The following is a 15107-nucleotide window of genomic DNA, read 5'->3' on the forward strand; positions in this document are numbered from 1 at the left end:
CCAGCTTGCAGGTGTTTTTAATACCATTACAAATCGATTTGCTCATTACGTTTTATACTGAATTATTTTAATGACGTACAACCACACTGTTATAATTATCCAGTATGTTATGTTGACTGCATGCCACAACAAGTTTTCCTGAAGCACTGCACCAGCACAAAGCCGGTTTTCACAACAGGGAATTTGGTGTGAAGAGAAAGCGTTTTACTTCTCTTTAAAGACCCTTTTAATCTTGCTTCTTTGTGAACTATCTTGCTGGCAGCTGCCTTTTAAGACGAATCCTAATTTAAGGAATGAACCTCATTTGCTATTACTGTTTTCAGTTTGATTCAACTTTACTTTTATCAAAATTAAAACACAATAACTTAAGAGATATAAAAGGAGCGAGAAGGGACTGGTCTCATAGCAAAAAACGATGTTCTTCTTTTAAGCATTTTTGCCTTAGTTTCTAGTAAAAAACATCTTCAATTATGATACATTTACATAACAAGAAAGGTGACCTGAGATATTAAGTAAATGCAAGAGAAAGGTATAGTTTATTTTTATAACAAAATTGTAAATTAAATCTACCGTAAATTCCTGGCAAACCTGCAGCAAAACTACACTCTAAAGAATAGGGCACAATACACACGAAGGAATTGTCCTTATTCATTTTTATAGTTGTTTAACCTGAATTCAAAATTTTGCAATGCATTAAATTACATTTAACACGAACAGAATAGTCCATAAAATAAAGGAAAATGTACTGGTAATTTTCTGCCGGTACTTTATAAATTGTTTTACTGGATTTTTATGTTTATCTGTGCTTTATGTGTCGCATAAAGAGCGTTTTCATTACAGACCTGACAATCTGGCTCAGTTTAATACATTGGTGACATCACTTCTGAAACGAATAACAGCAACAGTTGTGAGATTTCAGACTTTTTCTCTGCAGAAACAGAGATGCAACACAAAGCAAAAGTTTCTATTTGCTCTCCATTTAATCAGATTGATGTCTAGAAATAATTGAGAAATTAAGAGACCTCATCTGTGATTTTGCCTTCTCTCTTTTGAGCTAAATGTAAAAATGAACATTCAATTTAAGTTAAAGTTTTTGGTCATGCGATTATTACAATAAATACACAAGCGGATATATACAGTTGCTGCGCTGTTGTTATACCAAAGCTTTCTGTCTCTCTCTCTCTCTCTCTCTCTCTCTCTCTCTCTCTCTCTCTCTCTCTCTCTACAGTGAGTATACTCAATATAGAATCAAGACTCTTGTGCACCACAGTGAAAATGGAGATGAATGGAACGTCTTATTCGCATTTCATGCATGGCTTCGTAATCTGAGTTGAGCTCTTTGTAATATCTCAGTTATCTACAATAATGTAAAAATTTCTCCCGGACAAATGCGTTTGTTTAAATCTCGTCTGTGAAAAATTTATCAGATTTGTCAAGTCTGCATTCAAAAGTCAATATTATTGAAGATCTCAATATGAACATTTCTCATCACATTTACCCAAATGCAGATTATTTGACTTCCCTCAAATCTTCGGAGCTATAACACTTTCTTCTGGGTTCATTCATTGTTTTTCTGGTTCTAATCTTTTGTTTATCAGAAACGTATGCAGCAGACAGTTGTTTTGTCTTATTGTGTTTAATTCATAACCTTTTTTAACCAGCAAGTGAAAGCAAATCTGCGTGTTTTGTAGATCTAGGCCAGACATTTCATCATCCAAGACCTCAAAGGAGATGTTAGACACAGACCCACACTTGCATTCGATCAGCGTTGCTATTTTTTTTTAGCTCTGGGTCTTAATAAGCGAGATAAAAGAAAACAGAGCGAAATGTGAATTTCCCTTCAGGATGAATAAAGTATCTAACTAACAAGTGAACGACATTTGAATTTAAAGACAAAATTTAAGGCATTCGTGAATAAAATATGACCATTTAACTTAACCCACGATGATCAATCCAAAGCTTTATGATCAGTTTGGGCCGACCAGAGGGGGTTATGCTGAAGTTATGTACAGTAGTTCACCATATAAATCAATAATCAATCAATATTTTGTCAACATCCAACTAAACAGATTTTGATTGGATATACAAATATAACTGTTCTGTCATGACCACCGTCGTCAAATATTAAAACAAATATATTGAAGCTAGTCTCATGTGACCTGGCAGAACTTTTCGCTATGCTTGGTTTCTTTGTGATTGTGTGAATATATATTTTCTGTGCTTTATTCTAGTACCGACCTCATACAGGCATAATGATTGTTGCAGGTTCGACATCAGCATTTGATTAATTTTGCCGTTCATTAAAGGTGTAAGTGAAGCGTTTGTATAGAAGTATAGGTGCTTGTAATTCTCCAATCAGAGGTAATCAGCGCAGATTTACAGAGGATGGAGGTAGAGGAGTTTTCCTCTCTTCCTCTTCATCGTCACGGCGACAGCACATGATAAACAGTCGTGGAGAGGCGCTAATCTGCGATAAAAAAATCTCTGATGAAAATTGCTCCGTTTTCCAGCTCGGTTCACTTTAAATCAGATATGACCTCGCGGCACATGGCATGTTGTGTGTGCGCACGTGTGTCTCTCGGCATCTCTCTTCCATTCCATTTCTTTGTTTTCTCATTTTTTGCTACGTGTGTGTCTGTAAGTATTTAAGTGGTCTTAACAAATTTCAGTTTTTCATTAAATTGCGTGCAATGAAGCGTTGCATTGATGTTCCTAAAAGATTCAGGTTTACTGTTTAAAATGCAAATTATAAGAGAATGCTGTTTATTGAAGAAGATACTTTGAAGAATGTTGGTACTCAAACAACACTGGCCGGCGTTGACTATTTTCTCAAAATATTTTCTCTTGTGGTCCACTGAAAAACGAGTCACAGGTTTTGAACCACACGAGAGGGAATAAAGATGACGGATCTTTTATTTTGGCCTAAATCTCTCTAAAGAACTGTGTCAACATACCAAATCCACCAGACATCTTCACTTCACAGCATTTATCCACAAAAGCCTTTAACTTTTCACAGTAAGGTTGTTTCAACGCACTTTAATACGTGGTATCTCCTTTAGGAAATGCAAATCTAGTTTTGTTTTCATATCTCCATCAGTGCCGGATGAAACCGAGGTCATCTGCTCGGCAACGTAAGCATGTCCGGTGCTTGTTTTATCCCTCCGTAATGTTTCCGTTTAACTGAGTCCTCAGGTGAGCTCGGCATTAAAGCAGATTCAATCCCGCCGCTGCTGTCCAGCGTCTCCATTAAACGTTCATTTCACAATGACCCAGAGGAGTCCGGAAATAGCGTTAATGGCTGACAGGGATTAAGCCTGTGCGAACATGCTGTCGTGGTGATATTTAAATGTGACGACTTAACAAACTGGTTTGTTTTGTGCCGAGGACGGAGAAAAGAGCAGAATCCACTTTAACTGCGCCCTCCTCGTGTTTGGAAAATATATTGAGGTTCATTTCACATTTAAGTGCATTAGAACAGACACAATATTGAGGAAATGTGTGTCTACTTTTCTAGGTGGCTAATGTGAATGAATTCGTACAATCTCAGTTTTGTTATAATTAAACATTGTACGAATTCACATGATTTAACCACCTTGTATTTCACTGTATGAATCTCTGTGAGATCAGATTGAACAAACTGTTGCCTTACGATCAGATCTTGTAAACACTTGTCATGTATTAAGTACACTTATCTATTGAGAAAATAACACGACAGCATGCTTTAAACTGGCCAAACACACCCAAAAGCCACTCACATTTCAAAGCCTTGTCATGTCACACGGAATAAAAGAGCATCTACCTGTAAAATTATAAAGCTATTAACGTTGATTGTGAGGCAATGGCTTCAACACAAAGCATCGGAGGTACAGCTGAACATTATTTATATACTTTCATTTCAACATCAAGGCGCTCGAGAAACTAGAACATGTTCATCGTGTCAGTAAATGCACTTCATTGATCCGATGTGTGTGTTTTTACGTTACCAATATTTAACATTTTATACACACATCACAGGGGGAATCTCACAAAAACATACTCAGGTCACATTTCATGGTTTAATAAAACAAGGATTATTATAATATCATACTATGGTATATGGAGAATATAAAGTTATAATATTTTTTACAATCCCTCTGTATCGCAAGACGTTAGTAAACATGCTTGTGATACATGTCAAATGTTTGAATCGAAATAAATTGTAGGTTTACATTCTCTTACTATAAGAACTTCCATCATTTTCATTGCCTCTTTCTTGGTGGAAAAAAAGGCCCAGAGCAGGCAACTTTTCCACTGTGTTCACATTCTCCAGTCCTCTCCACTATCAATAGCCCTCCGGCTTTATATTACCCTGTTTATTGCTGTTGTTTTGTACCGCCTGCCTGATCAGACTGCTGTTCCCCTCAAGGTAAGGCTACGTGCGGCGTACATTTCAAATCCATCAAAGCAGCTGTCAGAAATGATGAGCGATCTCCTAAACTTTATTTAAAACTTTCTGTCAAAAACAAGGCCAACGTTCTGTCCTTCAGGGCTGACAGCTTGAATTCTCTCCATACTGTTAACGCTTTGTGTTCGGTTACTGTATAAATTTGTGCTATTCATTTTGCACCAAATTGTTTATCTGTGGGTTGGAGATCAATATTTCCTGCCTGGTGGGAAAAGAAAATTCCAGTAAATCCCCAGTTTGAGCAAGGGACCCAAGCTACAATAGAGACGGTTTTACCGACAACAACAACACAAACAAATGTTACCGCGCAATTGCTTTTGGGGCCCAAGCTTAACTTCCAGAACACATCGCAAGGAATAGAGTCCCTGCGAATTATTTCTGAAAACAAGTCAATTAAATATTATAAGTAAATTACAATAGCTAGATAGTTAAAAGTATGTCTCAGTATCATTTTGGGTTACCAGTAGAAGAACCGTTACTTTGCTAAACGTAGATGTGACTAAGTTACATGACCCATTCAAAAATTTTTAATTTAATAAATTATTATACAATAAATATGAATTAATATGAATATAAATACAATATAAATAGTTACTAGCCACTAGCCTGACCGATCAACAAACACAGACCGTAAGTTAACTTTGAGCCAGGCGCAGGTGTCCGATTAAACTTTTTTAGGTTTAGGATTCAGAATAATAGTAAGCATTGCTTTGGCAACCATAAAACAATGTAAATTTCAATTTTTTAAATGATTATGGCATGATTAAAAACACACAAATGGCAATTTGATGGAAAGGTTTCTTGAAGGAGAAGATGTTGAAATCAGAAGCGTTGTCTTTTGTGTTTTCCGCCTGTTATTTAAAGGTGTAGAGAAGACTCTCAGCCTTGTTGATTTTTTTCCTCGCGGGTGAAATGAGAATGCCCTCACGCCGTAACACAACCACTCAATGTTCAATCAGTTTTTTGCTGGCCTCCTTTTTACTCAATTCCCCCAGTTCATCTGTGTGGGAGGGAATTCTGTGGCAATCTTTCACCGTAACCAAAGATCCTCACTGTCTTCCACAACCAACAGTAAAAACGTCTGCCACATCCACACATTCGCTATACAACATTCTAGGATACCAGAAAACCAGTTGTCTTTTATTCTATTCTCTGTCTCTTAAATATAGGCAAGATCTATTAGATTGCAGCGTCACACCGTGTTTAGATATAAAAATTAAAGAGTTAATTTGGAATGGAGAATGCAGTTGCCTTACCTTTGATCCGTAATGCTTCTGAAAAACAGACGAAAATATGATCTCTTACAAAGATTGACGTTGCACATGCATTAGCAGACCTCCGATAACTTCTCAGTTCTGACGTGTTTTTTACTGATGAAGTTATTTACATTTACATTTATGCATTTGGCAGACGCTTTTATCTAAAGCGCTTTACATTGCATTATCCTATACATTTTACATAGTTATCTGCAATCCCCTGGGATCCAACCCACAAGCTTGCGTTGTTAACACAATGCTCTTACCACTGAGCTACAGGAAAGCCTTATTTACAATTTATTGCTTAAAGCTAAAGCTTATTAATACTCCACACGTGCGCTGAGAGGGGTACCGGCCAATCACAACAGCCTGAGAAGAGGAATGCTCGCTGATATGGTGTGGGTGGGACATCTTGAGACACACCAATCATGACAGACTTGGTTAGCTTTACCAATTAGAGCGTTTCGAAAGGAGGGACTTTATATAAACTGGAAAATATCTGATCGTTTTATGAGAAGTGGGACAGCTGTGAAGAATAGACCTGAAATATGTGAAGCGTTTATTAGAAACATCCATTGTTAAACACCCCAGAAACATAATCAAAGATTCGAAAACAGCCAATGAACGGCACCTTTAACATCTCAGTTGTCTTTATTGCACTCTCAAGAATGTGGGTTATTTCAACCCATCGTTGGGTCAAAAATGGACAAACCCAACAATTGATTTATAAATTAAACTTTGCTGGGTTGTTTCAACTGAAAAGCTTTATATAGTTTTTTCACTCATTGTTGGGTCAAATTTAAACATTCTCTCGGTTAATTTAACCCACCAGTTGGGTTTGTACATTTTTGACCCAGTGATGGGTTGAAATAATCCATTGTTTTCTTAGAGTAATATATATATATATATATATATATATATATATATATATATATATATATATATACACTCACTGGCCACTTTATTAGGTACACCTGTCCAACTGGTCGTTAACGCAAATTTCTTATCAGCCAATCACATGGCAGCAACTCAATGCATTTAGGCATGTAGACATGGCATCAAGACGATCTGCTGCAGTTCAAACCGAGCGTCAGAATGGGGACAGGCTGGTCTGAGTATTTCAGAAACTGTTGATCTACTGGGATTTTCACGCACAACCATCTCTAGGGTTTACAGAGAATGGTCCGATAAAGAGAAAATATCCAGTGAGCGGCAGTTCTGTGTGCGCAAATGACTTGTTGATGCTAGAGGTCAGAGGAGAATGGCCAGACTGGTTCGAGCTGATAGAAAGGCAACAGTTACTGAAATAACCACTCGTTACAACCGAGGTATGCAGAAGAGCATCTCTGAACGCACAACACGTCGAACCTAGAGGCAAATGGGCTACAACAGCAGAAGACCACATCGGGTGCCACTCCTGACAGCTAAAAACAGGAAACTGAGGCTACAATTTGCGCGAGCTCACCAAAATTGGACAATAGAAGATTGGAAAAAACATTGTCTGGTCTGATGAGTCTCGATTTCTGCTGCGACATTCGGATGGTAGGGTCAGAATTTGGCGTCAACAACATGAAAGCATGGATCCATCCTGCCTTGTATCAACGGTTCAGGCTGGTGGTGTAATGGTGTGCGGGATATTTTCTTGGCACACTTTGGGCCCATTAGTACCAATTGAGCATCGTGTCAACGCCACAGCCTACCTGAGTATTGTTGCTGACCATGTCCATCCCTTTATGACCACAGTGTACCCATCTTCTGATGGCTTCTTCCAGCAGGATAACGCGCCATGTCATAAAGCGCGAATCATCTCAGACTGGTTTCTTGAACATGACAATAAGTTCACTGTACTTAAATAGCCTCCACAGTCACCAGATCTCAATCCAATAGAGCATATTTGGGATGTGGTGGAACGGGAGATTCGCACCATGGATGTGCAGCCGACAAATCTGCAGCAACTACGTGATGCTATCATGTCAATATGGGCCAAAATCTCTGAGGAATGTTTCCAGGACCTTGTTGAATCTATGCCACGAAGGATTAAGGCAGTTCTGAAGGCAAAAGAGGGTCCAACCCGGTACTAGTAAGGTGTACCTAATAAAGTGGCCAGTGAGTGTATATATGTAGATATGTATAATATATAATTATTATATTTATTTTCAATAATGACAACTGAGATCCTAAAGTGTGATTTTCAGGTTTTATTGTGCACAGGGTTTGTTATAGAAGCCAAACTGTCTGTGTGACACTGGCAGTTTCTTTTTAAAGCAACAATCATCAATCAGCTGTATATAAGGACTATATATTCAGAAATATATGAAGACAATATATCTTGGCCAAGGATTCTTAAAATTTGCCTCAGACAGCGAAACAAAGTGCATTTGTCTTTTTAACGAAACACAAGCAGAAGGATGTGTGAGTAATCTATAAAACCTTAAGGACATTACAAAAGAATGAGCTCATTAACAATTTACACAGACATTTTATTTCAATAATAAGACTTTGTGTGTGGATGAATTGCGTGACCTCACACAAATTGGCACCCAAGTATGTCCAAGAAAAACAATGCTTTACCAACATCCTATTTAGCAACCATCTCGTAGGCCAATGCCATAGCAACCATCAATTATATTACACAAAGGTAAATGTCAATCATTTTACTTTTCAAAACATTAAAACCTAGTTGGGCATTACAAAATCACTCAAGCGACAAATATAAAACAATCTGTAATTCACATTTAATTTGATCATAAAACACATATTGATAACTTCCTGTATTACCAAGAATAAGAATTTCATCATTTTATTTAATTTATTCATCTAATGCATCCTTAAATATTGCAAAACATGTAAAAAGGTTGCCGCTCCGCCGCTGAGTACACTGGACTGAACAAAACAAAAACGGCTTTCAGTGGATTGATCTCGGAAGACAAAGAAGCACAGAGATGCGTTTGAGTTCAGCGTGAGGGTCAGCGGCTCACTTATCAGTAATTCTGTGCGTGTTGCAGATCTGGGGCTCTTGTAGAGGGTTAATGTGATTTAAAGAACACAGCACAAGGTGACCTCAATCCTTACATTGTTCCACAGGAGACGACGGCAGCCGCACCTGTGGAGTTAAACTAACACAATATTCACACTTAAAGATGTGACTTGACATCACATGCCTTTTTACTTTCCTATTTCACGAGGCGGCGGTTTTGTAAGAATTGTAGGTATCTCATTTGTACATTTTGTGATGGTGAGGGGTTCAGTGTTGCTTTTCTCTTATACATTTCATTTTGTATAATTCACTTGGCAAGACGACTATCATTATCTGGATTTTTTTGCTAACAAATAAAAAACTGCAAAGATGTTTTTGCTTAATAAATATATAAAAGTTAACAGACGCTGGAAAAACGTGACGCATAAAGACGAGATTCGTGAGCTCATCTGAAAAACAAATAAAGACCACGTAGGAAAAGGCGATGCTGGTCCGGCGCTGGTCCAGAAGAATTCCTTTTTCACTTTTTTAACGCCACAGAAACGATTCAACAGCTAACCAACGAAACATTGATAATTAAATCAAAATGTAAAATGAATATCTTAAAGATTTAATATGCAAGATTAAAAAAAAGTAAAGAAATATGAAACCGGAAGTGCTTCTGGACCCGTGTTTACATCTTGCGAAGAGGTCATACATTGGAATTAATGTGAGAGGAAAACCAAACCGTTTTTCCAGGCTGCGCATCAGGAATTGAAGGTGAAACACGTGATTAATAGGATCGACGTGTAAGGAAAAGACAATAACCAGCAGACAGTGACCGCCTCACTGCGTATGAAAATCAAAAGCTGTAAATCGGGAGCGTTTTCATCTGCACCTCCTCTGGGTTTGGCAGGAGGTCCTGAGAGTTTACAGCGAGGCGAAGGTGAACTGCATCTGTTCTATATTCAAGATATAACTCTTATGGGGCGCAGCTGTAAATCCTAAAGTTTTGCAGGTGTTGGCTACTGAGGGAATGAAGTTTGGAGGGACGAAGAGCTGAGAAATGTATCCTAGATTTTTTTTCCTGGCATTTTGCATCACCAAAGCAAAAACACAGGTGACATCTCTTTAATATGTTTAATATTTTTTCCTAGACATCAATGAGATTAAATGGAAAGCCAATGAAAACCTTTGCTTAAGTCTCATCTGTGTCTCAGATGTCTCTTAAGAGGCAGACATCTTACAAATGTCTTTCGGTTGACTCAAACTTCAGAAGCAAAACAGCTTCTGTATAAATCTTTTAGTTTTATCTTTAGTGAATAAATTATTAAAGACTGATGAAGTTGGTTTAGGCATTAAGTCTGAAGGAAGAGTTGATAAGAGCACTAGATCAGAGCATCTTCAGGTCAAAGACACGGAAAATAAAATAAGATACTGTATGTATACTTTTTAAGGTATAGAAATGGATTAAAGTAATCAAATAAAACATAACATTGCATATGTACAAATTAAATAAAGATGAATCATAATTGAAGTTACAGAAGGTATTGAGTCACAAGCAGTAAGGGATTTCCTTGACTTTTAACAGGAATATGCTGCCGTCGCTTTAAGAGGAATGCAACAGATCCAGTACACTGATACCGCACACATGCCTTGTTTTTCGTCTGTATAATCCGTTCACTTAAGACATAACCTAATATGTTTATTAAGATACTCGAGAAGAGGGGCATGTTGACCTACTTTTGTGAATTTGTCAGTTTAAGCGCAAGCGCCATTAACCCTCTCAACAGGTAAACTGGCTTTTGTTGAAACTAACTTTGTACGACATATCGCTTATTGCTCCCTGAACTCTCTGTAAGTCACTTTGGGTAAACACTTTTGGACCCGCACTCGCACGCTCACAACACCCCTGGTGATGAAAGCATAAATTACTATTACAGCATACGTTAATCCTATTGAAATTGGTCTACGTTATTTGATTTGTTGTAGGTAATAAATGTGTATCCATCGACAATATTATAAATGCGTCATCAGATTTAAGATGAACCAAGCACGTGGCAAACCGTTGGTGGACACACACACACACACACACACACACACACACACACACACACTGGATGAGAGGTTGTCATTATCCTCTCCACTGATGAGCAGACACTAGAGTCTCATTTCTCTATAGTAAAGCAAATCAAACCAGACAGCCTGGCTTTAAAGGGATATTTCCCTACCACATCAAAACGTCCCCATGTTTTCCTCACCCTCAAGGTATCCTAACTGAATATGGTTTTCTTCTGGAAGAATAATCCAGTCAGAGTTATAATACCACGTATCATTTTGCTTCCAAGCGGTAGAACTGGAGTGAACATGTGTTGATTTTTTGAAGCTCCAAAAAGGGCATCCATTGATCAAAGAACTGCTCGACACGTGTTTGTTTAAGCGAAATATCCATATTGACAGTGCTATTGATGTCTAGCTTCTGTCATCTCTCGAACGCACGTTCATATTCGGTTAGGATACCTTGAGGGTGAGTAAAACATGGGGAAATTTTGATTTGGTAGTGAAATAGTCGTTTAAGAAGACGATTCTGAGAGCGCTAGAGAGCTTTACATCACGAAAAGGCATTTCAAATCATCTTTCTAAACGTACTTGACCGCTAAATACCTTTACTGATGGCCATTATTGTGATGCCAGTTCTACACGATATAAAAAGTGCCTTATATAAAAAATGAGAGACTGTATATGAGAGACTTATATCTAGATGTGAATTTTGAAAACACTAGTTTATAGATATACTTAAGACTAATACATACGTATGTATAATCATAGATTTAAAAAACTTAAAAGCAATAAATAAGCTTTTCCCAAAGTAATTACAATTAACAGGAAACGTTAACTCCAAATTTACACCACCGCTTAAAAATTTAAAGCAAAATGAAGAAATGAAAAGTCAATTATTGAATCCAGTATCCAAATGTTACTCCGAAATCGAATAACAGACAGCATTAGCCATCTAATATAATAATAATTATAATGTTGGGTATTTTATTTCATGGCTATCAAAGTAAAATATTTAATTTTACAGATTTCGATTTATTTATTTATTTTACAGATTTTTCACATATAATGTTTAATGTTTTTTTAAAGATTTAACTTTTTTGAAAAGGTCAAAAACCATCAAATTCCAAAGACTGAAAGTCGAACAAAACTGAACGGAGCTATATTTCAGTGGGCATAATGTGAGAAATAAGGCACATTTTAATGTGACGTGACCCATCACCCCTTTTTGTTACCATGGAAACGAGTGTCCACGGTGATTCGCACCCAGTGGACAGGTGGCTTTGGGTCACCTCCTGCGTTCACCCGTAGTGACTCCTCATCTCACCTCTTCTCTTTTGGATAAAGAGCCCCAGACGAGTGAAACGGGAAAGCGGAGGCCTGCTGACTCATCTGGTGGTCCTGCTGGCTTCATGCGCGGCTGTTGACAGGGTTCTGCTCATCCCGCATTTGTTGGCTGTGAGGTTGTTCATTATGAGGCCATCTGTTGCTGATGGAAAACGCTCTCCGGTCCACACACATTTCTTCCACATTGTGCCGCTGTCATCTCCAAACGTCACTCGATCCCTTCGGAAAAGAAAGAGAAAAAACCATCAGTGCCATGATGAGAAAAGAGGCACAGCAGACACCTCAGAGGGAACTTTCTCTGGTTGTACCGGTCTCCAACACCCACCGGTCATTATTAAAACACACACTTATCACACAAATACGCACATGCACTCCTCTTACACACACACAGTCTTCTCACAAATACTGTAGTATTGTATACTTTAATATTTACTACGGTAAGGTTAAAACCTGATTTAAAATTCCTAAAATCTTTCTACAGTTTACTATAGTAAAATCTAAATTATACTACGGTAATTTTTCATGTACACTACCATTAAAATGTTTAGGATCACTTTAAAATAATGTTTCTCATTATCTTAAAAATCTATTCATTTGAAGGTGTGTGTTTCAATGTTGGAAATCACGTTTGTAGACCAAAATATATTAATTTATTTTATTAGAGAACCTAATTGAGACCTCGATGATAAAATGCAAAGTGTGCGATTCTAGTCAAAGGGCGGCTATTTTAAAGATGCTAAAATATAACATTGAGTTCATTTATGATGGATGCTTTAAGTCACAACATAAGTCCCACAGCTGTGTTATTTCATGGTTTTGATGGGTTTAATATCATTCTAAACTGTGGAAAAACTTTAGACTGGTAGTGTATTCTGGGTTATATTTGTGCTTTATTCATTTCCAACATAATGTCAAGTCAAGCAACATGTCACTGAAATATTTTGTCTTGAATGCTTGACCCTTTATGTCAACAACAGACGCGTGTTTTCTCATGCACATGAGCAGAAGCTTTAATATAAATGATATGACTGAAACATCACAACTATTTGCTACAGATTTGAATTGCTCCACCGAGCTTGTGGCCAGTCGCCTGTGTGAGCAAAAACAAGATATTGTGATTATAATCCAACACATACATATTGTGAATGAGAAAACGTGAAACGTTCATTTTGAGCAAAGACATTTAGCTTTAATATGAATGGCAGAACACTGCAGATGAATCTCAGCTTGTGTGAAAAACATCTGACGAAGGCGTTCAATCAGCCAGACAAACTCTCTCTCTCTCTCTCTCTCTCTCTCTCTCTCTCTCTCTCTCACATTTGTTTTCCTCGGCAAGTGAACAAGGACATAAGTCAAGCACTTAGCCCTGAAACACACTATACCCAAATACAACATTCTGAACAACATACCAGTACCAACATACTAACATACCATATATTCACATAACAGTCGACACACGAAATACTAAAGACTTAAAAATGTATTTAAGGCGACACTCCATAGCTCCAGTTTCAATAATAACGTGTTTCATCTCGTCGAGGTGATTTAAAAGCCCCCCAGCGGAAACATTAAACAGTGTTTTTTCATTCAATGAGAGTGGCTGAAGAGATGCTTTGCATGTTAATTGGATATTAATTAGCTCTGTCTCTCTCGTCTCTTAAGTGCTTATGAAGTGACAGTAGGGAGACGTGGGGTCGCTCGTGCCGGGGCTCCATTATTTCTCGCTTTTGCACTGATGGTGGTTGTAATATCAAGGTGTTATTGCACATCAATCCAATACAAATACAAAAAATGATGAAAGCTACTGAACTGTTCTGGATGTCTTATCAGAAAGCGCGGCGGGGGTCTGGAAACCTCTTTTAAAATAGCATGAATTTTGCAAGGAATTTACACACATCGCCACTTTATTTCGATTGAAATTATATTATGCGAATAAAGAAAAGCCAAATATGAAATCAAAGTTTCATTTGATTTTGACTCTCTGCTTAATATATGCATGTTCAGCTGACTAAAAGTATCTTTGCCTCTTCATGTCAAGTTATTTACATGTAGATGCAAATAAATTAAAGTTAGAAAGCGTAACCAAATTGAAAATCAAAATGTAAAGATTTGAGCTGCTCCGAAACTGCGCCGTCCCTATGTAGGCATCATCATAAGCATGCTCCCTTAAAGCTGCACAAAGTGATTTGACCAAAACCAGCAGTGCATGTATACTTCAGAAATACAGTAATCTTTCCCATAATCCTTTGCTACAAACAAAACAATTGAATAGACTTTTTCAGCAGCAAACGCTTAAAATAACGTTATGTGGCCCAACCGGTAGACCTCTGCAAAGAATCAATAAATGTAGTAGTTTTAATTGAATGTAATACAATTAATATGCAATAAAATATCAATTAATATTAATATCAATTAAAGCAGTGCTATGTAATGTAAGCTGCACCAAAGCAGTACATACAGAATATAGGCAGAAGGTGGGCGGGCAGCTCAGGGTAGAAAGATTTCAGAACAGAGTATGTTCATTATAGGGCCTCTTTCATTCCTCTCTATAAATAAACAGATTAATATGAATAGACTTTACACAGGAGGGAAACACTCATGTACCACAATGATGCTAGACTGCTGAGACGCAACCCATCAGCGCATGACGGCGACTCTGCAGTTATGCAGCAGAACCGTAGAGCCGCGGCAGCCGGTGTGACCGAAGTGATGAAGACTTTCTATCTTCAAATGAGATGAAACTCTGCTGCACTCAAACCAGATGTTCATGGTTTATGGGGACTTTAGATATTATACATACAGTATACTGTACTGATGAAATCATCTCCTACCCCTGAACACAACATAACACAAAACGTTCTGCATTTTTACATTTACAAAAAAAAAAATCATTTATAAAAATGTATAATGGGGACAAAAATGTCATCGCAAGGTCAAAAATATGTTATTGTAGGGAGATTAAAGTTTAGACAGATCTGGATTAGACATGTTTATTCATTCCAAAATAAAAAAAATGTTGTCATCGTTCACTCACCACGAGGTCTTC

Source organism: Barbatula barbatula (assembly GCF_947034865.1).
Source record: "Barbatula barbatula genome assembly, chromosome: 17".
Lineage (NCBI taxonomy): Eukaryota > Metazoa > Chordata > Actinopteri > Cypriniformes > Nemacheilidae > Barbatula > Barbatula barbatula.